Below are 26,492 nucleotides of genomic sequence, written 5' to 3'. Positions count from 1 at the left end.
TTTCCCCCAGCTGATGTACCTGGCTAAATCCTCATTTACTATCTCCTACTCTCACAATCTCTCCCCTTCCTTAGAGGGCACAGTTCTGACGTCTTGGGCAGGAGCCAGTAGATTCTATATGCTGATCTGTCTGTCTTCCCCACAAAGACCTTTTCTCTGGGTCTTTACTTCCTTCTAATTCTCACCATCCATTTTATATTAATTTCTTTTGTTGTTGTTGTTGCTGTGATAAAATACCCTGATAAAAGCAACTCGTGGGAGGAGGGGCTTATTTAGTCACACATACAGACCATCATAGCTGGGAGTCACATGGGAGGAGCTTAAGGTAGCTGGTCATGTTGCGTCCATAGTTTAGGAGCAGGGAATGATGAATATTTTTGTTTGGCTCTATTTCTCCTTTGTGTTAGGCAAGGACTCCAGCCCATGGAACAATGCCAACCACAGTTAGGGTTTCCTCACCTTAATTAACATCATCTAGATAGCATCCCTCACAGGCATGCTCAGAAACTTGTCTCTCAGGTTACCCTAGATAGTGAAACATGGACAGTTAATAGTAACAGCCATACCACTCATCCATTCCCATCTCTTTTCTTCTTGTCTCTATCCTGACCAAACTAAGCAGTCAAGTTATCGAAATATGCTTCTAGTGCTTAATTAATTAATTCATAGCTCTTAGGACAGGGGTTCCTGCCTTTTAACAGACACTGTAATTGCTTTGGCTCCTGAATATAAATCTGACCGAGATCAGGCTTGCCAAATGTAAAATCGGATCCAATTAGACAATTTGAAAGCTTAGTGTACATACAAAAGAATTATAGAGGAACTGAAGAAGGCAAACCAAGAGCCAGCACCACGAGGCCTGCGTGGTCTAAGCCTTGGAGGAGGAAGCATTGTGACCTTTCTTCCTGATTGGCTGTTGTACATTAACATTCCTTTTCAGCTACACAGAGCTATTTAAACTAATCTGTCTGGAGCTGATTGGTTTAATTTCATTGAATTATGTTGGCAAGGTGTTTGGGGTTTAATTTATAATTAGACTGCTAGTGTTTCTGGGAAATCAGAATAAGTAGAATTTGGGTTGTCTGGCTCCGGGCAGTAGTCATGTTGAAACTGAAGCTTCTATTCTATGTTCTTAATCATGATCCAATCCCTACATTCTCTTGTAGAGCCACAAAGGAGCTTTGAGGGCTATGAGCATAATAAACGATTCTCATCAACATTTTTTCTCTCCTTTGCTCTTTAGTGGAACATCCTCAGGAAATTGTGTTTTCTATTATTGGAAGGATTTACAGTTGTTCTAAAGCTGATATCCCTGGGATTTATGCTGCCACAAATGCTTCTGGAGCTTTCCATGAAATTCTGGGGTCAGAGTGTGGTTTCTGTTTGCAGAAGCACTGACTTCTCACCATAGTGGTGGGCTTTCTTCTCATCTTCTTGGGCCTGACCACAGAGTGTTACTGAATCTATGTGCCCCAGAGACACATGATAGGTCATGAGGTTGGGAGGGGAAGGAACTCACACAGAGCTTTTCACTGGGTCTAGAATGCATCTGATCCTGTCATGTTGGGGTTTCTCTCTTTTCTGTGTATGAGACTCTTTTTAGGAATAACTGGAAGATAGGAATTTTATTATTGTTTTCATTGTTTGAATATTCCTTAGAGTGTACTTCTTTGTAAGCACTACTAAACTTAGTGTGTTTTATTCTTTTAAAATAAATTTTAGCGAACCAAGTAATAGAATATGATGTTTGTTAGAAGTATATTTAAGGGCCACAAAGTAGGAGACTATGACTCCTGAGAGAAGGAGAATTACCTTCTGCCAGGAATAAGCCTCCTTGTTGATTGTCCAATACAGAGTGGCCAGCCTGAAACTATATACACACCACCAAAAAACTGGACACGGCAGGTCATATTTACATACATTTGCGCATGTAATATATAAATGTAATAATAATAGAATCGAAAGAGGCTATCAACTTGAGGTGGGAGAACATGTAATATATAAATGTAATAATAATAGAATCGAAAGAGGCTATCAACTTGAGGTGGGAGAACATATAATATATAAATGTAATAATAATAGAATCTAAAGAGGCTATCAACTTGAGGTGGGAGAACATGTAATATATAAATGTAATAATAATAGAATCGAAAGAGGCTATCAACTTGAGGTGGGAGAACATGAGAGGGCTTCAAGGGAGGGTAGCTGGGAGGGGCTGGAGGGAGGAAAGAGAGGAAGGAAAGTGATGTTTTTCTATTTCAATTAAAAATAATAACCATAATTTTTAAATTTCTGAGTATACTGATTTATTATTCCTGAATCTCAAAGAGAAGAGTGACATGCAAACATTTTGAAAGTACTGAGAAACTTTCTTTTTAAAATTCTTAAATATATCATTGTTGCTGAATACACATTCATTAAAATAAGTTTACAAGAGAAAATAGTATAATTTTGCCAGTTTTCAACACTGTCATGATCCACTGCTCAAGTAGACATCCCTGTCCTCTGTCCTCACTACAGGAGGACTGGTTACAATGTGAAGGAGGAAGAGATTGGAAAGAGATTCCAGCAAAGGAAGACACATGAACCTGAGCTGCTGTGCACCTCCTCAAAGGGCATCCTCTCTACACAGGGATATTGTGTGACATAGGCTGGATGGGGTGGTACGGAAGCTGGACATGGGCTTTGCTCCAAAGAAGAAGGAAAATGGTTGTAGATTCCCTTCCAATAGCCATTACACCCACAGATAAGTGTAGTCTCTGCCCTTCATCAAGGAAACCTCTCCTTGCAACCGATAGAGTCTACTACAGAAAACCACAACCAATAAAAATGCAGAGTTGAGGAGCCCAGTTCAATGAATACATCTACAAACACTCCCATACTTAAGGCTCAGGGAACATTTTGGAAGAGGGGGCAAAAAAAAAAAAATTGTAAGAGCCAGAGGTTCAAGAAGTTTGCTATGAGATTATGTGTCCTAGTAACATTGGAAGCTACACCCGTAAAGTCCCACCAATATGACTATCCAAATGTGAGCTGAACAAGAATGAAACCAAAGAACAAGCCACCTTGGATAGGGAAAAGGCCACAAGACCTCAGTCCTACACAAAGAACTTTAGGCAACTGAGGAAAATTAGGAGTGAAGGAAATGGTCTTCCCCAAGGTAGATTACACCAATTTGTTGTCCAGTGCCCAACAGCCATCCCTGAAAACATACATACGAGTTACATTATGCTGACTGTGAAGGTTATATTCAGGATTATAAATGTGTATACAAATACATCTATGCATACAATCACAATTAGTATAAAAAGAAGCCATGAACTTGAAGCAGAGAAGGGAGAGTTTGGAGGGAGGAAAGAGAGGAGAGAAATGTTGTAATTAAATTTATTTTAAAAAATAAACAAAAAATAAAACACACACAAAATAGGAAGGGAAATTATATCACTAATGATACTGAGTCATTGTTACGCACCTGGCATATAATAATCACTGAAAACCATGAGACTGAAATCCTTACCACCTCTCTATGTTTAGAGAAGTCTGGAGTGCAGAGAAGTTATAGACCTGGCCTGAGACTGCATACCAAAATCTGAAATGGCTGGACCCCTGGAGTTCTTTGTATTTAGATCTGTTTCCATGTGACCAAAATGAACAGGTAGAAGGTGCTTTTAGTTGGAGTACCATTCTAAGGCTTTTTCATTCTAGTTTTATCCTACGATTGTCCTTAATGAAAGGCCTCATGGGAAAGTTACTTCATCCCAAGACAACTGTGAGATGTTTGACTTCACAGTAGTTAAATCAGCCATCCATTTAACAGCAAAGCATTGAGAAACTCCTATGTGTCAAGTGCTGTCCTCAATGCTCGAGTACACTGGAGACTAAGAACTTCCTATAGTTCCCATCTTCAAGCTCATGGTAAATCTTCCATTATGATTGAAGCAGTCCTTGGGTCATCTTACAAAGGACCCTGCAGCTCCATTTACTGGTTGGGAATTGATTCTGAAGACAGGACAGATCCATTCAAAGGTCTGAATTCACTGAATAAAGTAAAATTTCTGTTACTCAAAGGCCATTCTAGAATAATACAGAGAAGGATTAGAATGAGAGACTAGAATTAGGAGACCAGAGGCCACTGCAAGGTGGAAGACCCTTGTGTCATACCCTCGCTCACCATTGGAAGAACACGTAGACACCTCCCACTGCTGGAAGGCCCTATGGCTATAATCTGAACAAGAACATGTACAGGTGAGAGGTGAGGGAAAACATCAACCTCCTTTGCAGACACACCCCATTTACACCTCTGCTGGGGACAGGCACCTCTCTTCTCTCCAGTCCCTTTCTCTCCTGCTATGTTCTCACGAAATGAGACTAGCTTCAGGTAGTATACAATATCAGTGGGAGAGTCAGTGAAAATAGAAGAGAGGCCATGGAATGGGGTAACTCTGTGGAAGTTTGGGGAGAAAGGTTCCCATAGAATCATATATTTGAATATTTGGCCTCAGTAGATAGACATGTTGGGAAGGATTAGGAGGTGTGAACTTGTTGGCGGTGATCGGTCCAGGGTGAGAGGGACTTTGAGGTTTCAAAAGACTAACACCATTTCTGGTGCTCTCTGTCTCTATCTTTATCTGACTCTGTCTGTCTGTCTGTCAGTCTGTCTGTCTATCCATCCATCTACCTTTGCCTCTGCCCCTGCCTCATACTTATGGATCAAGATGTGAGGTCTCAGCTATTTCTCCCCTCCACCATCATGACCTCTAACCCTCAGAAGCTGTAAGACAAAGTAAATGCTTTCTTCTGTAAATTGCCTTGGTCATGATATTTTTATCACAGCAATAGAAAAGTGGCTAAGACAGGCACTGTGGTCAGAATGCAGAGTTCCAGGTATATGGTAAAGAAGGAACGATATGTGAGGGGAAGAAAGAAGTTATCGGGTAGTCTTTATTCAGGGGAGAGATGCAGGGAGTCTTTCAATGCAGGCATGGCACAAGATAAACTCCTGAAAGCGCAATTGGTGTAGCTAACAGAATATACCACACAGCAAGGACAGACAATGTAGTTTTCGGCTGGTGTTAAACTGTAGCTGTGGGGTGATATTTGGGGAGCATATCAAGAATAAGACCTGAGCAGAAAGGAACCCCCAAGCTCTGCAGAGAGCCAAGCAGTCTTCAACTTGGGATCAGGATTGTTTTTCATGCACTTGTTATCAAGTCTGCCACAGTGCACAAAGACCCAGACTGCAGGGATCTAGACACTCATGTCAAGCACAGCCTCTTCCCTACGGCTCTCTCCTGACAGACCATTCCCCTTGGTCTTTTTCCCCTCCATAGCACCTCTGCCCCAGTTCTGTCCAAAGCTGGCATGCATGCTCACCCCGTCATTTCTTTCTTTTGTTGGTTTGGTTCTGACCAGACCTGTGAGGATTCTTCTGATTTCTCTGGCTGTCAGCCCAGCTTACACTAGAATGAGTGAGAAAGGACTTCAAAGAGAGAAAGAACCTTTGGAAAATTGTGAGCTGGACTCCCTATCGCAGAAAACAATCCCACATCAACAGTGGAGCATCGGAGTTACAGGAAAGATGACAGATGTACCTGTGCTCAGATATTTAAGAGCCCAGTGGAAGGGCTGCACTCCATCCTTTTGCACAGCTATGGAGAAGTCCTTGTGGGTTTGGGAGCTTGGGTTTCGCATCCCACTAAATCGATCGAATTAGGTCCAGTCTACTGAATAGCAAGTAGTACTTGCTCAGACATTTTTTTAGAATGTGACTGATCCACATTTAAGCTGTTTTGCGTTGTTTCAATAAGAGATTTCATTGTTCACCAAATCTTGAATTGAGCATCTTAAGTATTCAAGCTTGTTTGTGCAAGTCGACAAATAAGCAAGAATGGATTCTTTCTCCAGTCAGCATCCCGAACACACACTTAGAATTTATGAATTCTTACTGTTGAGGCTTTCTTTCCATTTACTCCCAACATAGGGACCTGCTCCATTCCTTAGCACCAATAGATAATACCAGAAGCTAGGATAAAGTCAGATTCTTTTTGTCGTGCTGTTTACCTCATGCTATCCAGCAGATTTGAAACACGATGCAGCTTTAGGTTGTATTTGCTAAACGTGACTATACATATCCTATCCCACATTCTCTGCTTGCAGCTTGCAGCATAATGTTGACACATTTGGGGACATGTTCTTGTTCTCTTCTCTTCAATCTGAGAGAGTCTGTAACTAAAATCAAAGTGCCATTACATGGTTGGTGAAACTGTTATAAAACGGCAACACAGCTTCTACTTGCTCCTATTTTAGATGCTTTCAACTGAACTCTAGTTACTATGTTGCCAGGAAGCCCAAGCCACGCGGAGAAGCCACAGGGAGTATTTCCGTGGGCCCCTGTTGAGGAGCTGAGATCCTAACTGTGAGCTTGCATCAACCTCTGGGCATCAGTGAGCCTCTCTCCCGTCTTTACACCAGTAAGTCAGGGCCTGTGGAACAGACTGCCCTTATTGAGCCCCATCCAAATTGTGCATTTGCGAGCTAAGTAGATGATTGCTGCTAGATTTAACTGACTCATTTGGGGTGGTTTGTTAAAGGCTTATTATAATACAGTAGACAGCCAGAAAAACACCTATTATCTCTTGTCTTAACTCATGGGTACATTTATTTTTCTCTCTAACTGGACTCTGAATTCCACAGTTTGGAGTTTTTCCAATCTAAATTTTCTGAATGTCTTTTCATATCATACTTCATTTAAGTCTATATAAGTCCCTTGCTACTCTTATGCATGACCATATATTTTTAGTCTCCATGTGCTTTCCAGTGCTCTTGATACATCGTGTACTCCCTGGGTCCTATATGTGCTCACCTAAAATTTACTCAATTTTGAGACTCATCCATGTAGAATTTACTGATTCCTCTGTTAAGAGAGATGCCACCTTATGTCATCTTAATGATACAGATGAATTTCTCTCATCAGTATCAGAAATGTCTCCCTTATGTTACTGGGAGTTGTTTTCAGGTGTTTCTCCACTTCCAAGCTGTTGTGTCTGTCTTAGATCCAGTTACAAGGAAAGTATTGATGGGGTGTCTATTTCCTGTATCCAGTGCACTATGCACAAGGTACAGAGCAGAAAAAATTGCAGATGTATTCCCTGTTGTGATGGGACCCTCAGTCTAGCGAGAGAAACCAAACAATCAAGCATATGCTTGAATATCATTCTCTATTAGGTAGTTTAAGTATACTGGGCAATCTAGGACATAATGTGATATCCTGCTTCCTTGTGGTTTGGGAAGGCAGCATGAGATTTCAATTCCATAAGTCCCAGGACCTGTGGACATGGTGCAAGTACTCTGTTCTATTTACTTTATTCAAAGAATGAACACATATATAATATTATATATTATATATAATATATTCTTAAATGATATAATATATATATGTATATTCTTATCTGGTTCACAATCTTGTCATTACCAAGAAAACATTGAACTCTACCTTAGCCCTGGCCAGAGAGCAAGCATTCAACTAATTCATGTATCCTGTGTCCTTCTTCCCTCACTTTATATGGTGCCCAGTCCTTGGCTTGTACTCACCCAATGAAGTTGGTCAGTTGCTATCAGTTAGCCAGTGACTGTTCTATTCCTGTGCACAAAATTTTCTCACAGGTGTTGTGTGGCCTTTTCTAAGAGCAGTGCATACTCATGCCGCTTAGATGGGAAAGAAGGACCTCACATTTTCACCAAGCTGATACCTCATATGTAAAACCCCACCAAGGCTCAGTGTGGTGGGTGGCACACTCTGGTAACCCCAGGCCTTCAGAAGCCAGCCGGGGCCACAGAGTGAGACTCTGTGCTCCCTATCTCTTCCTCCTCCCCCAATATCAACCAAAGTAACACTTTCTCAAGGAGAATGAGACTACTATCCACTCTACTCTCCAGATTGTGTGATTCTCCTTTTCTTACGTCAGAGCACCTGTATTTGAACTTTACAACATATGTCACAGCTAGGAATTAGTTTTTCTTTTCTTTCCCTTTTTTTTTAAACCTCTTACTTCTATTTGACAGTCACCTCAGTGAAGGCAGGGGTCAGGCATCACAGGTGCTACGGTCACTGTCACCAAGTGTCTGCTGTGCATAAAAGATACCCAGCAGTTATTTACATGGTTAATGAATGGGGAAGACTTTGTGGTGGCTGCTGGAATCCCAGAAAAGAAGCGAACTCAGAGGATAGTGAGGCGATCTCTTTTTATTATTTTAACATCGTTGTTACCACTTCCAGTGTGCAGTGAGCATGTGAGTGTGCGCATATGTGTGTGAGTGTACATATGTAGTGTGTGAATATGAGCCTATTCTTCCTTACTAGACCCAGAGTTAAGATGATAATTTCATTTACCAGTAATTATTCTGAACACAACTGTTCACAATGACTGTGGAAGGTATAACCAATGAACCCCTTGAAGTTGGATGTTTCAGTCAGACTAGCCAGTTGCTTCCAGCTGAGTCTATAATAGCTAACTCAAAAAAGGAACTGACAATTTAAGAGAGTTACAGCTGGACTGACTGCTTCCCTGGGACAGTCATGCTGTGGTACCATAAGCCTCCCAGGGAGGTAAAACCCCAAGGCTTTTGAATTGGTGTGGCATGCAGAATTGTAACCTAAAAATAGAGGTAGCAAGTGTCCCTCCCCACTGTGGACAGGCCCCTCCTCCCATCACATCCTGAGTGTTCTCGCTCATTAGATATTCACCACCAAAGGCTTGCAATAAAATATCTTCCTGGAAGAGTGAAGCCAGACACAGCAACTCAAAAAGAAAAGTAAAGCTCAGAATCTGTATTGCCAACACTCCCATTAGTAATTTCTCTAGCAACGTGAGGCCCAAACTCCCACAGGGTGTAGCTAAATAAACAGCATACCTATTATTACTGAAATGTAAAGTTGTGTTTAGTCAAAATAGATGCATTTGCTAGCCTAAGATTATGATGACCAGAAGTTATATTAAACCATGGTTTTAATTCAGGTAATCTGGCTTGCACAGACTCTCACATGCCTCTTATATTTTAACATGTTAGATGTGATTCTGCTCACACACTTAGAAAGGGCTGCTAGCCTGAGAGAAGTGAGAAACTAAGCGCGAGCTGGTATCTGTTAATAGGCTGACGTTTCTATCCCTGAAGGATGTTGTATGCAAACTGAACGAAGCCTAACTCCCCTTTTGCTGTGTCTGATATTTTTTCATGTGCAAGATCCTAGGAAAATTCATTCAGTTCTGCTTCCTTTTTGTTCCAGATGTATAACTACTATGAGCATGAAGCAGAGAGGAAAAGCAAGACTAATGTACCTCATTTTCTCATAAAAACTTTCCTCCGAGGAGACAAAGGCATTCTCTTCATCCAGCATGCAAAAATATTCTTTACAAGCTTCTATAGCGTTCTCTTGGCTAATGAGATTGGAAGATTGTGCCCACTGGTAGAAGCAGATCTTAGGTCTTAGGTTTTATTCTGCAAATGAGTACTAATGGGGGCTACAACAGACCTTGCTTAATAAGACATCTTCTAACTGTATCAGAACTGCAGATGACGCATTCAAGATAAAGTCTTTCATTTACTATGCCTTTACTAGATAGTGCATTTGGCACTGTGGGAACAGGAAATCTAATTTTGAAGGGAAGCCTTCCATTTCCAGCCAAGATGGTGGAAGCATGGATAGTCTATTAAATAAGCTTCAAACGTTAATAATACAAATGGAATAATGGTTTCAAGATCCTGGACATTTGTGGTTTTATGTGGGTGTGTATGGTTCATATGAGTATATGAGTGTGCATACCTGTATGTGTGTATACATGTGGAGTCCAGAGCAGGGTGTGCGGTGTCTTCCTCTATCTCTCTGTGCGTTGCTGCTGTGAGACACGGTCTCCTACTAAACAGGAAGCTTGCTATTTCTGCTAGACTGGCTGCCCAGTGAGCTCTAGAGCTGTCCTTATATGCTGGGGTGCCAAGGCACATGAAACCAAGCTTGGCTTTTTTATTTGGGTGCTATGGATTACAAACTCAGGCCTCAATTTGCTTCCCATTTTCCAGAGTTTCCTATTCTTCCTCATCTTCCCAGTCCAAGATACTAGACATTTGATGATGACAGATAATGACCCCTGAGATGTGGGAAACACATTGAGACCTACAACTGCCTCAGATAAATAATTCCTTAAGAGAATTTCCAGGTGGCATCATGAAAGGAAAACCCAGGAGAACCTGGAAGACTTTTTGAGTGAGAAGAGAAAGATGAAAATTCTGGAAGACAAAGGTCATTAGAATTAGTCAGACAATATAGTGGAGGTCAGGTAGACACCCAAAGAAAATCCCAGAAATCTTCAAGGGGCCTTCTTCCAGTGTTTTCTGAAGTCATTATTTGAGCATGCATGTAAAAAAAAACCTGCCTATAAATGAGGAAATGAACCACCTAAGAGAAACGAAGATAACTACATCCGTTGCTTACACAGACTGGCCATGTGATAGGGTCCATTACCACATCCAACCTGGAAAGCCTTGGAGCTCCTGGGGCATGATGTGAACTACAAAGAGGGCCTCCTCAATACTGCAAAACAGTTAGCACTGGTTTGGATACTGCTCTGGTCCTGCCTAATAAGTCTCCAAAGAAAGAATATTTATAAAATACAAAATCATTCAACATTCAGTGATAAAAATTCACAATACTTGGCATTCCTTATAAGAAGTCTCCATAATACAAAAGGAAGCAATAAAATTAGACTTTTACTGAGGAGAACAGTCGCTAGGAAATTGACTCAATGCTAACATGCTAGAATTAACATGCAAAGACACAGAAACATGGAATAACCATGTCACCTGTTTGATAAATTAAGTAGATAAAAGGAAGATTATTCTAAGACCAAACCAACTTTTCATAGCTATAAATCTTAGCCCCAGAGAGGATTAATTAAAATGTAGACACAGAGGGAAAGTCAGGGGCCTGAATATATAGCAATAGAAACTACCAGATGGGCTTGGGTATAATTTGTCCTCCAAAGCCCCCTGTGCTGGAAGCTTGGTCCTTAAACTGCTGATGTGGGGAGGTAGAGGGAAGCTGAGAGGAGGCCTGGTGGGGGCTGACTGGGTAATTAAGGGTGCTATCTCAGAATTAGTGTGGGTCTCACTGAACCCTCCTTGTTCTCCAGCAGAAGTTGTTACAAAGACCCAGACTGCTCCTTCCTTGCTGTCTGGTTTACTGTCTTGCCATATGATCTCCTTCTCACCCATGTTCTCTCCAGCATGCCCTCCTTCACGATGGAGAGCCAAGGATGCAGAACCATGGATCCCTTGCCACGAGGCCAAACTGAAGGTGTTGCCTGAATCTGGACCTTCAGACTTCCAATGTGCAAGCTAAACAAACTTCTTTTTCTTATAAAAAAAAAGTGTCATGTGTGTTTTGCAACAGCAGAGGAAAACAGACTAATACTCTGGAATTTTATTAGACTAACATTAATACAATGAGATGTAAAAATTTAAAAATACTTAAAAAAATAAACCCCAAAGCACATCAATTAATGGCCCATGTGAAAGGCATGGGTAGTCTAATACATGGGTAACCAGAGTCCAATCTTTTCTAAACTCTAGAAAGTTATGAATTCACAGATATAAAATGCTTAGTAAATTCCAAGCATAAGAAACATGAAAAATCCTTCAAAATAGGACATCACAATCAAAACTAAAAGCTAATGATAAAAAACAAACAAACTCTAGAGCAAGCCAGAAGAAAAAAAAAAAACAGTTTGTGCTAAAGAACAAAGATTCAGATGACAGCACACTTCTTTCTATGAAACAATACAGGCAAGAAGACAGTGAAGTTGAATTTCGGCAGGACTGAGAAGAAAAAGAAAAATCAACTGAAAAAAATGAAAAGATACAAAGAATTCTTATTTTTGGTGTTTGTTTTTGTTTTGTTTGTTTGTTTGTTTTCAAGACAGCGTTTCTCTGTGTATTCTTGGCTGTCCTGGAACTCACTCTGTAGACCAGGCTGGGCTCGAACTCCCAGAGACCTGCCTGCCTCTACCTCCTGAGTGCTGGGATCAAAGGCGTGCACCACCACTGCACGGTATGAGAAGCTACAAAGAACTCTGCAACCAACAAAATACTTCTTGCAAGATGGGGCTCTATTCAGATTTTCAAAAGTAGAAATAACTGATTGCTGACAGATGTGAGCCACAAGAAATGAGAAGTGAAGTCCCGTGGGTGGGATGGAGGAAAGGTCACACTGAAATATAAATGTATAGATATGAAGGCCACTCTAAATAACAATGCACATCTCCTTTTGTTTATTTCTCTCTAAATAAAAACAAAACAAACACAACGAGTTTGTGACAATCCACACTGTTCCGTGGGTCACTCAGTTGTTCAGTGTAACTACAACAAAGCTTTGCTGCTATAATAAGTGTATATGCAATATAAAAAGCATATTGCCATCTGAAGGTCCATCTTGATAAGTAATATGTATACTACAAACCTTTAGAAACTAAAAAATAACAATGAATTAGAACAAGAAGAAAAAAAATAATAAAGATGGATAGTGTGTAGACTCCAGGCATCTGGGAAAAGGAATCTTAAAGAATTGCCTCCAGTAGATTGGCCTGTGGACACCTCTGTGGGCCATTTTCCTGATTGTTAATTGATGCAGGAGGGCCCTGCCCACTGTGGGTGGTAGCATCCTTAGGCAGGTGGGCCTGGGCTGTATAAGAAAGGCAGCTGAGCAAACCCAGGGGAGCAAGCTAGTAAGCAGCATTCCTCTCTGGAGTCTGCTTCGGTTTCTGCCTCCCTGTTCCTGCCTTGAGTTCCTCCCTTGACTTCCCTTAGTGATGGATGGTAACATATAAAGAAATGCCAAATAAACCCCTTCTTCCCCCAAGTTGCTTTTGGTTCATGTTTTGTTACAGCAACAAAGACACAAAATAGGACAATAGAGAATGAAGTACCACACACCCACAAACATTTGTGAAAACAATGAAAGTCAAAGCATTATGCTCAAGTGAGGATTATTCCAGGAATGCATATTCATTTAGTATTTAGAAACCAATGTTTGCCATATTAACAAAACAACTAGGCTCTATTTACTCTCTCTCTCTCTCTCTCTCTCTCTCTCTCTCTCTCTCTCTCTCTCTCTCTCTCTCTCTCCTATGATCCAAGATAATAATTCTAATATCACTTATTTCCTTTCTCCCAGTTACAACTGCATGCCGCCCAGTTGAGGTCTGAAGACTGCTATTCCATACGGGTTTGCTGCATTGATCTATTTTTGTTTTTGCTGTCTGTGCTCTTGGGGGAAATCTTTGTCTAGAAAAAAATGTTCTCAAGCATTTCTTCTCTTCCTTCTCCTGTAAGTTCAAGTGTCAGGAGTTAGACTGAGTGTTTAACCTACCTTGAATTGGTTTTTGTACATGCTTTAAGAGAATCTTATTTCTCTTAAATGGGATTGTCCAGTTATCTCAATGCATCTTTTTTTTAATTTGAGGCTAGCCTGAGCTACATATGGCTGTCTCAGAGCTGAGGAGATAACTGACTGAGGAGATAAACAGTGTTTAAGCACTTGCTCTCAAGCATGAGGACCAGAGTTCAGATCTGTAGAACCCATCTAAAAGGCCAGGTTGGCTTGGTGGCTCACCTATAATTCCAGCCCCAGAAGGTGAAAACAGTAGGTTCTCACAGCAAGCTGGTTAGAGAAACTAGCCTCAACGAATAATAATGATTCCATATACCAGCCATGGGTCTTCACACACATACACACACACCACACACACCCTACATATATACAAACATGCACAACACACACACAAAAAAAATTGCAAATATAATAAATACACTGTCATACACATACACACATCTCCCCAATCATATTCTAAGCCATGAGCACAATCATTCCACTTATTTATGTTCTTCAATGTCTTTCATTTACAGTTTATACTTTTAAGTGTGGAGGTTTTTCAACTCCCTACTTACATTTACTTCCAAGTAGTTTTGTACTTGTTGCAAATAGGGAAATAGGGAATGGAGAAATGGCTCAGCCATTAAGAGCACTTGCTTCTCTTACCAAGGACATGAGGAGTTCAGTTCCCAGCACCCACACAAACACTTGTAATGCAAGCCCCTAGGAGATCGAATGCCCTCTTCTGGCTTCTGCAAGCATCTATACACATGTAGTTCACACACACACACACACACACACACACACACACACACACACACACCAAGAAAGAGGAAGAGAGAGAGAGAGAGAGAGAGAGAGAGAGAGAGAGAGAGAGAGAGAGAGAGAGAGAGAGGGAAAAGGCAAAGACAATAGAAAAATGACTGTCCCTATGGAGACTGTGAAGGCTGCTCTCCCTAGACACTTTTATTAGCATCTTATTGACCAGAAAGTGGCTCTCACCATTCCCTTACTGCTAGGGAGAAATGTAAGCTAAGTATTTTAACTGTGGCACCCTGGTATCTTGTATGACCAGAAGATAAATGAGAGAGCACTTGATAAATGACTTCAACATTCTCTGTATGTGATAGTCTTTCTCAGTCTCTTGATTTTTTCCTCTGAATGCATATAGCTCATGTATTAGGCATCTATTACTGTGATAAAACACTGACCCAAAGCAACTTTGGGAGGAAAAGGTTTATTTGGCTTATAAGATACAGTCCATCATCAGGGGGAGCCAAGCCAAGACCTCAAGGCGGGAATGTGGAAGCAGAAACTGAAGCAAAGGCCATGAAGGAGGGCTGCTTACTGGCTTGCTCCTCCTGGCTTGCTCAGCATGTATTTTGTATATAATCCAGGGCTGCCTGGAGGCAGCACTACCCTCAGTGGTGGGAGCCCTCCCACATCAGTCATTAATCAAGAAAACACCCCACAGACTTGGCCACAGGCAATCTGATGGAGGCGTTTTCTACCTGAGATTCTGCTTCCCAGATAATTCTGGTTTGTATCAAGATGGTAAAACAAAACAAACTCCCAAAACAATGGCTCACTTTGCTCAAATCAACTGCATATATGCCATGAGCTCACTAAAATTATCTTAGAGGTTCAGTTATGAATATCCATGTGAAACCTATACACACCCAAACCTACAGTAGTGTATCAATATGTCTGTGTTACAGATTGGAAACGATGCTCCGGCAGATTAAAGACATTGCATACACTTTCTTAACTAGTGAATAACAAATTAGAGTTTGGATTCAGAAAAAAAATTCTCTCAGTAACTCATGCTGTCTAGTGACCAGAGGAGGCAATGACCAAGAGGAAATAAACATGCAGTGCTTAATTGGCATGCAGAAAATTAAAATTGATCAAAACGGTGGCACTCTTGCTACTCAGTGAATTCAGCCAGGAAATTGCCTCCTGTGTCCAGTACTTCACAGGCAGGTTTTGAGTGTCTTCCCAGCTTGGTTCCAATATGACAAGACTTTGAATGAGCTGTTGCTAAACAAGCAGCAGGGTTGCATTTCTGGGTGGGTCGACTGGCTGACTGTTCTGATGTCACTCACGGGCAGCCTGAAGGTCAATGAATCTTCTTTCCTGAATCTCAAGTGGACATAGTTCTGTCACAGTCCCAATGCCAGGTAAGGCCTTGGCACAAACCTTGGAGTGACCATGTTGCTACCATGGTCCTACGTTCTTTTTTTTCTGATATAGTGAAGGCAAGATTCTGTTCTGTGTTGTTCCCTAGAGGATGGGGTGCAGAGTGCAAGTAAATACATTTCACTAATATCACAATGCAGCTTGCAAATTTCATCATTGGGGACTTAGGGAACATTTTTGATATTGTTTATTTTACACAGTTTCTGAGGTTATTTTTACCATGCTCCATAATGAGTAAGGCATACACAGAATAGAGTTTGCTTTTGCATAATGCACAATTGTTAAAGCTATGTTATTTCTTGGAAAAATGAGAGTTTGAGCCATTAAAAATGTAATAGGAAATGGACCGAGTGCAATACCAGATTGGGTTCAGCATAGGCAAGGAAAGCAAGTCTTACAATATTTACATCCTGTCTTCTCTAAGAAAGTAATGTGGATGAGCTCCTACCACTGTTGACGAAGCCAGGAAGCTCTTCCCATCATTATATAGTTACCGGTGTGCTGTTACCTGTAATGATCACTTCTCAAGCAGTATTCTACATTGTTTATTTGAGTGACAGGAGAAGTGACAAGCATCTTTTGTCCTTGTGTCTGATTGCTGTTGAGACTAATCCTTCTCCAGGGAAGGTTGAGCCCTGAGCCACGGAATAGAAATTCCTCCATAGTTTTGTGCCAACTTGGAGGGCATCTGCATATGAAATCAAATAGGATACTTTGTGTTCTTGACCCAAAGTGGAACATGGAGTAACAGATTAGAAGGTAACTTTAGATGCGTAGACTTGCCACAAAAGGCTCTGAAAATCAGCTGGATGCAGGAAGCAGCATTAGGTGTCAGTTTTTCCATGTAGATCAGGAAAGGTCAAAGTTTTTTTTTTTTCTTGAAATGTGAATGTTTCATTTTATTCCATGTTTTCCTAACTGATGGAAAATGCGTGAAAAGAATTATCCATAGTAGAGTCCCCGTTCGGGGTTTTGAGACATTTTACACACCCTTCTTTGTCTCCCTCAGCCATGGAGGGTAACTTACATTTGACAGAGGAAGAAAAGGTGAACTCGTGAGTGATGAGGACACTTGTGCATGGAATCAGTTCAGCAGAAGAAGCAGAAGCTAGGTCAGATGGCCCACACCTGTATTCCCAATGCCTGAGAGGTGGGGGCAGGGGCAACAGAGTCCAGGGTCATCCTAGCTATACAACAAGTTTGTAGCTAGCCTGAGCTACACAAGATCTTGTCTTGACATCTAAAAAAAAAGGATGATAGAAGGATCTTTACACAAGTCCAAATTCGGCTAGTTCCAGAACCTCTCTCCCTCCTCTCTTGTTCTCTGTTAGGGAAAACAAACAAACAAACAAACAACTCATTTACATCCTCATTATATGAACCATAAGAGATGCTCGGTGACATTCCTATAGACGAGTATTTGAAGCCTCACATGCTAGGAGGGGATGGATAGGTTGAAGGCCACTGTGAAACGGGGTACCCAGGAGCAGGCAGAATCAGAACACTATAGCGTATGGTGTGGGGAAGGCAAAGGAGAGAAGTGAAGGAGGTTGCATCAGGGCGTGTGAGGAGCATCTGTGTAAGAAGTGACGTCAAGGGAGGAGCATTGCCTATGTTCTACACTCTCACGGCTGTTTGAGACAAATGTTAGATCACTAATCACCTTCTCCCTACCCCATCCCCCATCCACTCCTCAGAGAGGGTAAGGCCTCCCATGAGGAGTCAACAAAGTCTGGCATATCAAGTTGAGGCAGGACCAAGCCCCTCCCCCTGTATCTAGGCGGAGCAAGGTATCCCTCCATAGGGAATGGGCTCCAAAAAGCCAGCTCATGCACTAGGGATAAATCCTAGTCCCATCACCAGTGGCCCTACAAGCTTCCCAAGCCACAACAGTCACCCATATTCAGAGAGTCTAGTTTGGTCCCAGGCAGGTTCCCCAGCTCTCAGTCCAGAGTCAGTGAGCTCCATCTAGCTCAGGTCAGCTGTCTCTGTGGGTTTCCCCATCATGATCTTGACCCCTTTGCTCCTATAATCCCTCCTCCCTCTCTTCGCCTGGACTCCTTTATGAAATCAGTTGAGGTGCTGTTGAAAGCACTGCTCAGGTTTCCTACTTCTCCACGGTTTAGTGCAATAAACCCTGGCACCAAGGAAACTGACAAGCACCCCTGTTGCTGCAGCAGAAGAGACTTCGAGGGCTACCACCACTATTTACCTCCTCCGTATTTCCCCGTTTACTTACTATAAAACTCCAGTTTTATGGGGGCTGTATTATAACTCTGTGTTCCGAACCAAGAGCAGCAACCTGCTTTCACTTTCACAGCGTGTCTTAGCACTAGAGTGCAGAATGACCTGATTCTCAACAAGGAGACCTACATTGGAGCTTTTCTGGGCATAGTTTCTTGGAAAGATTTGCTTTTCACAGGGAAAAAAAAAGAGATCTGCTATCAATGAGGCCTCTCTTTCCACAGATAAAAGCTGATATGAATGGTAGTTGCCATCATGCAAACACGATAAAACAAATCCAAAATAGTAGCTGTCTTACTGCTTCGTAGGATCATTAAGCAGCTGAAAAGGCATCAGCATTCACTTTATAATGGTTTTATGCATTGTTATACAGCTGCTTCTCAATTAAGACAGGATTATATTCCAATGAATACATAATAGGTCAAAACTATCATAAACTGAATATGTGTTTAACGTATCTAAGACTCAAGGAACACCATGGTTGAACCCAGCCTACATGAAATATGTCATATGTGTTATCTTGTGGTTGGGTAAAATTATCCGACACAAAGCCTGTTTATATAATGAACTGTTAAACAGTTCATGTGGCTATTGACTACCTGGCAACAGAGAACAGTGGGATCCCTACTCTTTGCCTTTGTAGTTAGTTATGTGTCTGGCTTTGGGGAGAAGAACCATTCCACGGCGCAGTACTGGGAGAAAATACCACATTGCATATTGCTGCCTAGGAAAAGATTAAAATTGATCATTTAAAGTACATTTTCTACTGAATGCACAGTTCTTTCACGTCATCAAAACTTGAAAATTGTTCATTTCAACTACTATAAGTTGGGGACAGTGTATGTAAGAAAAACAAACCTTTGCTTAAGTCACTATAAATTTCAATTTCTAGTACCTGCAGCTAAATTTTAGCTCATGAATCAAATGAATGATTGATCTTGGGATCCAGTGAGCATAGGATACTTCAAGTTTCATAACAACTCATCAGAAACAAGAAGACAGGATGGTCTCTAACCGCTCTTGTTAGAATTGCTTCTATACAGAGTCTTCTCTCATTCATCTCCACTTACATGAATTCTATGCACTTCTAACTCCTTTCTGAGACAGTCTATTCCCTTAGTCAGCATTGCGTTCCCTGTTGCTTGGAATCTGGTGGTATTTACAGGATAAAATCTGAAGCATCCATTTCATGCCTGGGGAGAGCAACCTTCTGTTGTTTTCCTACTTGACTTCTGTGCTGTTATGTATCAGCATATCCCGTTAGAGAGGTAAACCTCTGATGGGCAAACATTGCACTCAAAACACGTGGGGTTTGTCATTTGGTTGGTTGTTTTTTTTTTTTTGTTTGTTTGCTTTTTAGGCTTGTTGCGTAAACATATAAATATTACATAATTATCTTGAGAGTAACGGCAATGGCAATGCTCTTGGAGCCCATGTCGAAGAGATAGGACTTGTCTATGTATTTCAGTGGATGCTCAACTAACATGGGCTTAGCAGTGCAGATATGGCCTGAGGGAGAGCTGAGGAGAGCAGGAACTCAAACACACGGTGACTTCGGCAAGGGTTTTTACCTCAGGTTAGCCTCATCTTCTCTTCCATAAGGCATCAAGTGTTGTTCTGAAGATCAAAATAATGTAGGCATGATTGGAGTATGGCTCAGTGGTAGAGTACTCACTTAGCAGGCAAGAGGTCCTGGGTTCAAGCCTCAGCACTACAAAAAGAGGCAGTTGGTAAACACATTCCCTAGAGCCTATGACACAGTAGACAGCAGCACCTTCAGAAGTCAGCGTTAATTTACATACACACACACACACACACACACACACACACACACACTCTTCAGAAGTCAGCGTTAATTTACACACACACACACACTCTTCAGAAGTCAGCGTTAATTTACACACACACACACACACACACACACACACACACACACTCTTTAGATGAGAAGAATTAAGTTTCCCTTGGGAGAAAATGGATGTAAAGAAAGCATATTTAGATGACAATGCATTGACAGTTCCTTGAATTAGGGCAGCTAGTTCTAATTCTAATGCAGTGACTAAGGGCTTGTGTGACCTTGGCTAAGTCATTCTATCACTCTGAAACTCAGGTTTCTGTTTGTAAAATGAAGATAATGGGACTTGATTTATCCTTCTGTTGGGACTCTTCCAAAAAGCTTGTGAAATAATGTATGAACGAACACTTCAGAAGCACAAAGCATTCTATTAACTGGAGGGTGGAGGAGGGAATACAGGGATTTAGGAATCATCAGATGGAAATTTATTCATAGCTTAAAAATTCTTGTCCAAATTTCAAACTCATTTTGAGTGATTTAGCCAAACTCTAGCACTTCAAATGTTCAAAGACAAATGAGCTAGACTTTAATTAAACGGGACTGAGATGAAATTAAAACAGAAACCTCATTTCTCTTGAATGAAATGCAAATGCATTTAAATGCACAAAAATGGTAGTACTATTTCATTTTTTAAGGAGCATGTGTGGAAAATATTAGCCACATTTAGAAATGTCAGACTTTGAAACCACAGTGTTAGACTGGGGGTGAGAGAGGTGAACTAGTATATCTGATATCTAATGTGCCATAGTATGATGGATTCTTAAATTCATACTCTGTTTCAAGAGGTAAAGATTTATGATCAAAGAATAAAAGCCTTTGTCAGTGTTGGGTAGTACCTTATTTCTAATAATATTTGGAGGTATGATTGCACTTTTTTAAAAATCAGAATAGCACAAGGTGACAGCGGTGTGGAAATGAAAAGAAATCAGAAAATCTAGATTTGTCAGAAGGTTAATGGTCTTCATTCTGCCTGATCTCTTTCCTATTTGGATCAGAAGGAGTCTTTGGAGGAGAGGATTCACAGCCGTGCAATCCACACAGACTCCAGTGCACGTGACACTTCCCCTCTGGGATGACGATTCTATCTTTGTGGTGGAATTCACCCTCATTCTTGCAGCTAGAAAGGATTTCTTGCTCTTCTGAGCTGATAGAGAAGGTATCATTTTTTCCCCCTTGTGGCAAAGTATTTGTACACACATCCAATTGCCTGGAGTAGCATGTCAGTTCTTAAAGGGGTCCATTCTGTACCCCTTGGAGTCAAGGCTCTCTAGACTAATGCCTTTAACAAAGAAAACAAACAATGAGTATAGTTGCTGATAAATCCATTACAATACCCCAGCCACTAGATTTGTTAGATCGCAATTCAGAGGCTGTTAGTCTGAAGCTTATTGATTTCCATAGGGATTTGTGAATTATTTTTCAAGTATTCACAAATTCTACAGTATTTTATCTATCATACATTGATCTATTTACTTAGCTTAATTGATTTTGTAAGATGAGTACTTCGTGGATTTTTCATGAGAATTTCAAAAGTGTACAAAAATCATTGCGTTCTATTTGTCCATATATGGCACACTTTTATCTGGTCATTCTCTACTGTGGTTATATGTTGTGTATCATTAGGAACCACTTTCAGAATATTAACATAACTTGAGAAGAGAATGTTAGGTAGTTAGATGGATGTTAGCAGGCTTAGAGGCCGCTGAGGAAGGAACCCTCCAAAACAGTGTCCTCCTTTCTCAAAATTTCTGATGCCGGAGACATCAAAACCCCATGGATGAAAAAGCCACTCATCCCACAGAAGAGTTCCAAAGATGACAGCACACAGCCCCTTTCATCTATTTTATAGAAACAAAGTCACCAGGCCTGGTGGCACATGCCTTTAATCCCAGCACTTGGGAGGCAGAGGCAGGTAGATACTGTGAGTTCAAAGCTAGCTTGGTCTACATAGTGAGTTTCACGACAGCCAGAGCTACATAGTGAGACCCTGTCTCAATCAAACAAACAAGAAACAGAAACAAAGTTGAGAATGTTAGCCAGAGTTACACCATTTTGCAAATCTCTTCCATGAACTTGTCATTCTGGATTCTTGCCCTCCCTATCTTCAAGGTCCCAGAGTATCAGACTCTGTCCCTCCCCATTGCCAGCCAGGAATCACAGAGAGCCTGACTGCAAGCATGTACTGCCCATCAACCACTTGATAGAGAAACCCCTCCCTCTAAAATGTCTAAGAAGGGACCCTCACTCAGTCACATGGGCCTGATCTTTCCTCAAAGTCCCCACCATGCTACTATGTGTCTGTCCCATCTGTGGTGTCAATAATACTTTTAATAAATCTCTTACCCAAATAGCAAATGCATATATATATACATACATACATACATACATACAAATATAACTGGGCTGCAACAGAACTTTAGTATACATGCTTTACAAAAAAAAAACTCCACAGAAATCTATATTTCAAGCCTCCTGGTTAGTCATCACTAAATTATGTAAAGCAAGTTGACCTTCTATCTGTCTCAGAACCTTCTACTCACTGGATATTGAAGTTTTCAGTGGCTGGATGGATGCTTTGTCCTCGGCTCCGTGAAAGGCCTGACCATTATTACAGGGAATAACTGTCTAGGACATATTAATTCAGTTAATTTGGGATCTTTCTGCTGCCTCCAACTCTAAAACTCTTCCGTCTGTGCATTGTGCGTCACTACACCCAGCGCCTTCTCAGCCTTTAGTTCCTCTGAGGGACATGCAGGCTTTCTTCAGATAGTTTCTGAACACAGGGAAAGAAAGAAAATACATTAGCAGTAATGCTGAGGGGATTTACTCCATATATGGCCATGCGTTGGCAAAAAATAAATAAATAAGCAACCCTGAAATACAGGGCTTTGGCTGTAATGAGGACACTCCCTTCCAACGGCTGCTGTTATGATTCAGACGAAAGCAGTTTCTTGCCCACTGGGTTTGATTTCAGTGACTCTCCAGGAGATTCAAAAGTTGATTTCCATCCTCCATTTTCCCCACGCTAAGAATTGACAGCATTTGGAACAGACACAGATTTCTGAGACACTGTCAGATATCTTCTGGGGAATATTTCATGACTACATGTTTTTCTCAATTTGCCATTTCCTATAATAGGGCGGCACATTGAACATCTGATTCTTTGAGTGATAATGAGTCACCATGCGGATCGCACTGGCTTTTTGTGTCTCTGCCTTCCTGAAGTAACTTCTTTGGACAGCTCTCTCCATGTATATTAACAATGCTGTTGCAATGTGAGAGGGAGAAGGAAAAAGAAATACGACTTTCTATGCTTCTTTCTCTGTTTTCTTCTTGATGCAGTAGGTGAAGAGGATGGCTCCCATAGCCCAGTTCTGTGTTACAATTACCCAGAGAGGCATTCCACCCCAGTTCAAAATAAGAGATTTTGTAAAGTCCACTTCAATTTGTAAATGTCCTTTGAAGCTACTTTTCTTTTAATCTAAAGTTTTGTTTTTTGAGAATTTCATACATGAGTACTGTATTTATATCATTTTCACCCTTCTATCTCCACCTCAAACTCCTCCAGTTTTTCCCTTCTCAACTTCATGACTTTCTTTAATTATTACTATTATATAAATATACGCATACAACTTACTGAGTCGGTTTAGTATTGTGTGGATATACACGTGTTTAGGGTGTTTAGGTCTGATCACTGGAACTGATTGGCCTACCAGAAGGCTTGTCCCTGGAGAAACGGATTCTCCCTTCTTGAGTAGCTGTCGATTACATGTATATCTTCATCTAGGGGTAAAATCTTGTGAAATTTCACCCACCCACATGGGCATGTAACTGGTGCTGTTATTCAGCAGGTCTTGTTGAGATTTCATGGGTGCATATTCCTTATTCTGTCTAGAAGAAACTGTCTTTCAGTAGATGTCCTAGTCCACTGACTCTTCAAATCTTTCCACCAGCTCTTATGTGACTTTACCCGAGCCTTAGGTGTAGGGCTTACACTGTAGTTGTGTCCATTGGGTTTGGGGACCTAAGGGTCAGCTATTCTTGATCCATTGTAGATATCTGTCACCAACTGCTACAAAGAGAAGCCTCTGTGATGAGGGGAGAGAGCCACGCTCCCATCTCAGCTACTTCTTTCATTCTTCAATGAGAGTGGCAAGTGTTGTGATTGTTACTTTTATTCCCCCAATGTTAAAGTTCACAGAACTGACCATAGCCCTAGTATGTCTAGGAGCTTATCAGTATAAGATAAAAAGAAAAAGAAGCAAAATTGCCAGCTCCTACATGCAAGGAAGAGATGCTGTACAAACAGAGGCTGAGGAGTTGCCAATGGTTACAGTCATACAGACAGTCACAAAACCAACATGAATTTTTTTATTTCTAAGGACACCTAGTAGTTCTGATGGAGAGATCCATGAGATGTTGAGAAACCAGTTAATGGGATGGATAGTCATGAAGAAATAGCATGACAGGAACAAGGCGGGGTGGACTGTGGAATAAGGGTAAACCAGTTAAAGTCTGGTATGCTGGGAGTAGAAACTATATTAATCCAATTGACACATACAGATCTTAGGAGAAAACAAACTTGGAGTCTCAGTCTTTTTTAAGGGAATATTTGGTTAGTATTTGCTTGTAATTCTATGCTTTAGAGAAGTACCATGGAATAGATAGCAACATATGGGTTTCAGAACTAAATTGTCAAGGGACCAAATCCCAAGTCTGCCATCTATTAGCTGTGTAATCTTTATATCTTAATTTCTGCAACAATTAAGTAATCTTTATAATTTCTTTCATTATTCTTTTAAATCAACCAACAAAGATAATAATAAATTTCTTAAGCACATGGTATTGTCTTAGACACTGAGTTGAAAGTGGCTTAAGATTCTGAAGACGTTTTAATGAAATGAAGTTAAGCTTTCATGATATAAACATTTTGTTTCCCAGGGCTTCAGAAAGAGAGCTGGGCAGTAAAGAGTGTACACTGCTCTTTCTGGGAATCCAAGTTTGGTTCTCATCACCCAATCAAGCAACTCCCAACACCTTGTAACTCCAGTTCCAAAGAGACCTCATGTCTCTGACCTCCAGGGGCATCTTCATTCCGGTACATAATTATACACTGAGATACATACACATAATTAAAAATATAAGTCTTAAATCTTTTTGAAAAAGCCTTTGAGACTACTCTTAGCCCTACCAACTTTTCCATTAAGATTTGACGCAAGTTATCTCACCATTTTTAACCTCAATCATTTTGAAAATCAAAGCTCTGATGCCTAACAGACCTGTGGGAATGGGATTCTCCATGGTCATCGGAACAGCTACTGTGTCTTGTGTTTGTAAAAAGGCCATGATGACTTACACTCATTCTTCTGCGGTCTTCTAACTGAGGGACCAGCTGATGTGGAAAGGGTCAGGACACGCCCTAACCCAAGCACAGACACTGGGTTAGGACACAGATTAAAGTGAGACTGCATGGCTTATGCATGGCCAAATGGAAGAATGTGAGTGGGGCCAGGGTCAGGAGCCTTTAAATGTGGAGGGACAAGAAGTTTGCCATCGCCCGGTAAGAACATTTTAAAAAAGGTGTTACAGAAAAGCAAAAAAGGAATATTAATTCCTGGATGCTCCCTTACTTCTAAAGACCTTATAAAGATCAGCAGTTAATCATCCTACGAATATATTTGGGGTTTCTTGGGATGTTTGCAAGATAGCTGATATTCAGGAAGTATAAATATCAAGTATTGACTACTTGCCTGGCTACTTCCTAAGTCTAGCCCTGTGTAATGGGAAGATGTCTAATACAAGACAAGAAGGCTGATTTTATTGCTGTCCTCCTAAATCTAACAGTCAGAAAATTAATAGATTGAGTCTATTAAGCTTATCTTTTTCTGAGTGTGCATCCTCTTGATTTAATTAGGGACTGTTGTCTTCATTATGGTTAGTATTGCAACATAGTGTTGATTGAGAGCCGAATTGAGATGACTGAGAAACTGTTTTTGTTTTACTCTTTTCTTCTCAAGATCAATTTTTAAAACCAACATCTCCTTTATGATGGGCTGTCTCTAACAAGAACAGTTAAATAAACAAATCATTAGGCTGAGAACAGACTTGCCTCCACCAGCCCAATCTCCCAATTTAATCCATCTTTGATGGATGTTAGTCATGACATATGACACCCAACTTTCCAGAAAGCGAAATGCCTGCACTGTTTGGTAAATTATTATAAAGAGTGTCAGCTTACAAATGAGCAAAGGAAAGAAAAGTTGTAACATGCCACCGGTGCTCACTGTCTGAGATCTGTTCCCTTTCCTTTGTCAAGAATAACTTGTTTCTGTTGAATTATGCAAATACAGCTTATTGCTGCAAATCAGTATTTGCCCTGTACAAACATGATTTTAGGAACAGTGGCTGCCCTACAGTCATTCAAATCTCCAATTTCCCTTCCAGTAATTAACAGTTGCTATTGGTGGCACTTGTGTTGATCCAACTTCTCAATACGTGGAAGATGAACCTTGGATCAGTGGTTCTTGTTTCCAGCTAGGGAATATTTTCTAGTTTCAAAATGATTATTCTTCCAGGGAAATGCGTTCACTCCCAAGATTTGCTTTCTTGTACCTTTAATAATGTCTCTGTGTCTTTGCTGCTGAGGCAAGTTTTAGAAAGAAACCATGTTTCTTTGTATTCAACAGGTGTAGTGAGTGTGTGTGTGTGTGTGTGTGTGTGTGTGTGTGTGTGTGTGTATAAGACTAAATGGTTTAGTTTATCACTCAAAGAAAG

At 40.8% G+C, this 26,492-nt stretch overlaps 1 long non-coding RNA gene across 1 annotated transcript; it reads left to right on the top strand.

Annotated features, from left to right (window-relative positions):
* The first annotated feature begins 6,351 nt into the window (after window positions 1–6,351).
* Window positions 6,352–9,757, top strand: LOC131914310 (uncharacterized). Its single transcript, XR_009380105.1, has 2 exons — window positions 6,352–6,470; window positions 9,284–9,757. It is a non-coding gene; the product is annotated as an uncharacterized LOC131914310 (long non-coding RNA).
* The last annotated feature ends 16,735 nt before the right edge of the window (window positions 9,758–26,492 follow it).

Source organism: Peromyscus eremicus, chromosome 7 (genome assembly GCF_949786415.1).
Source record: "Peromyscus eremicus chromosome 7, PerEre_H2_v1, whole genome shotgun sequence".
NCBI classification, from domain to species: domain Eukaryota; kingdom Metazoa; phylum Chordata; class Mammalia; order Rodentia; family Cricetidae; genus Peromyscus; species Peromyscus eremicus.
The sequence above is the reverse complement of the archived record's forward strand: the minus strand, read 5'-3'. Positions and strand labels throughout refer to the sequence as shown.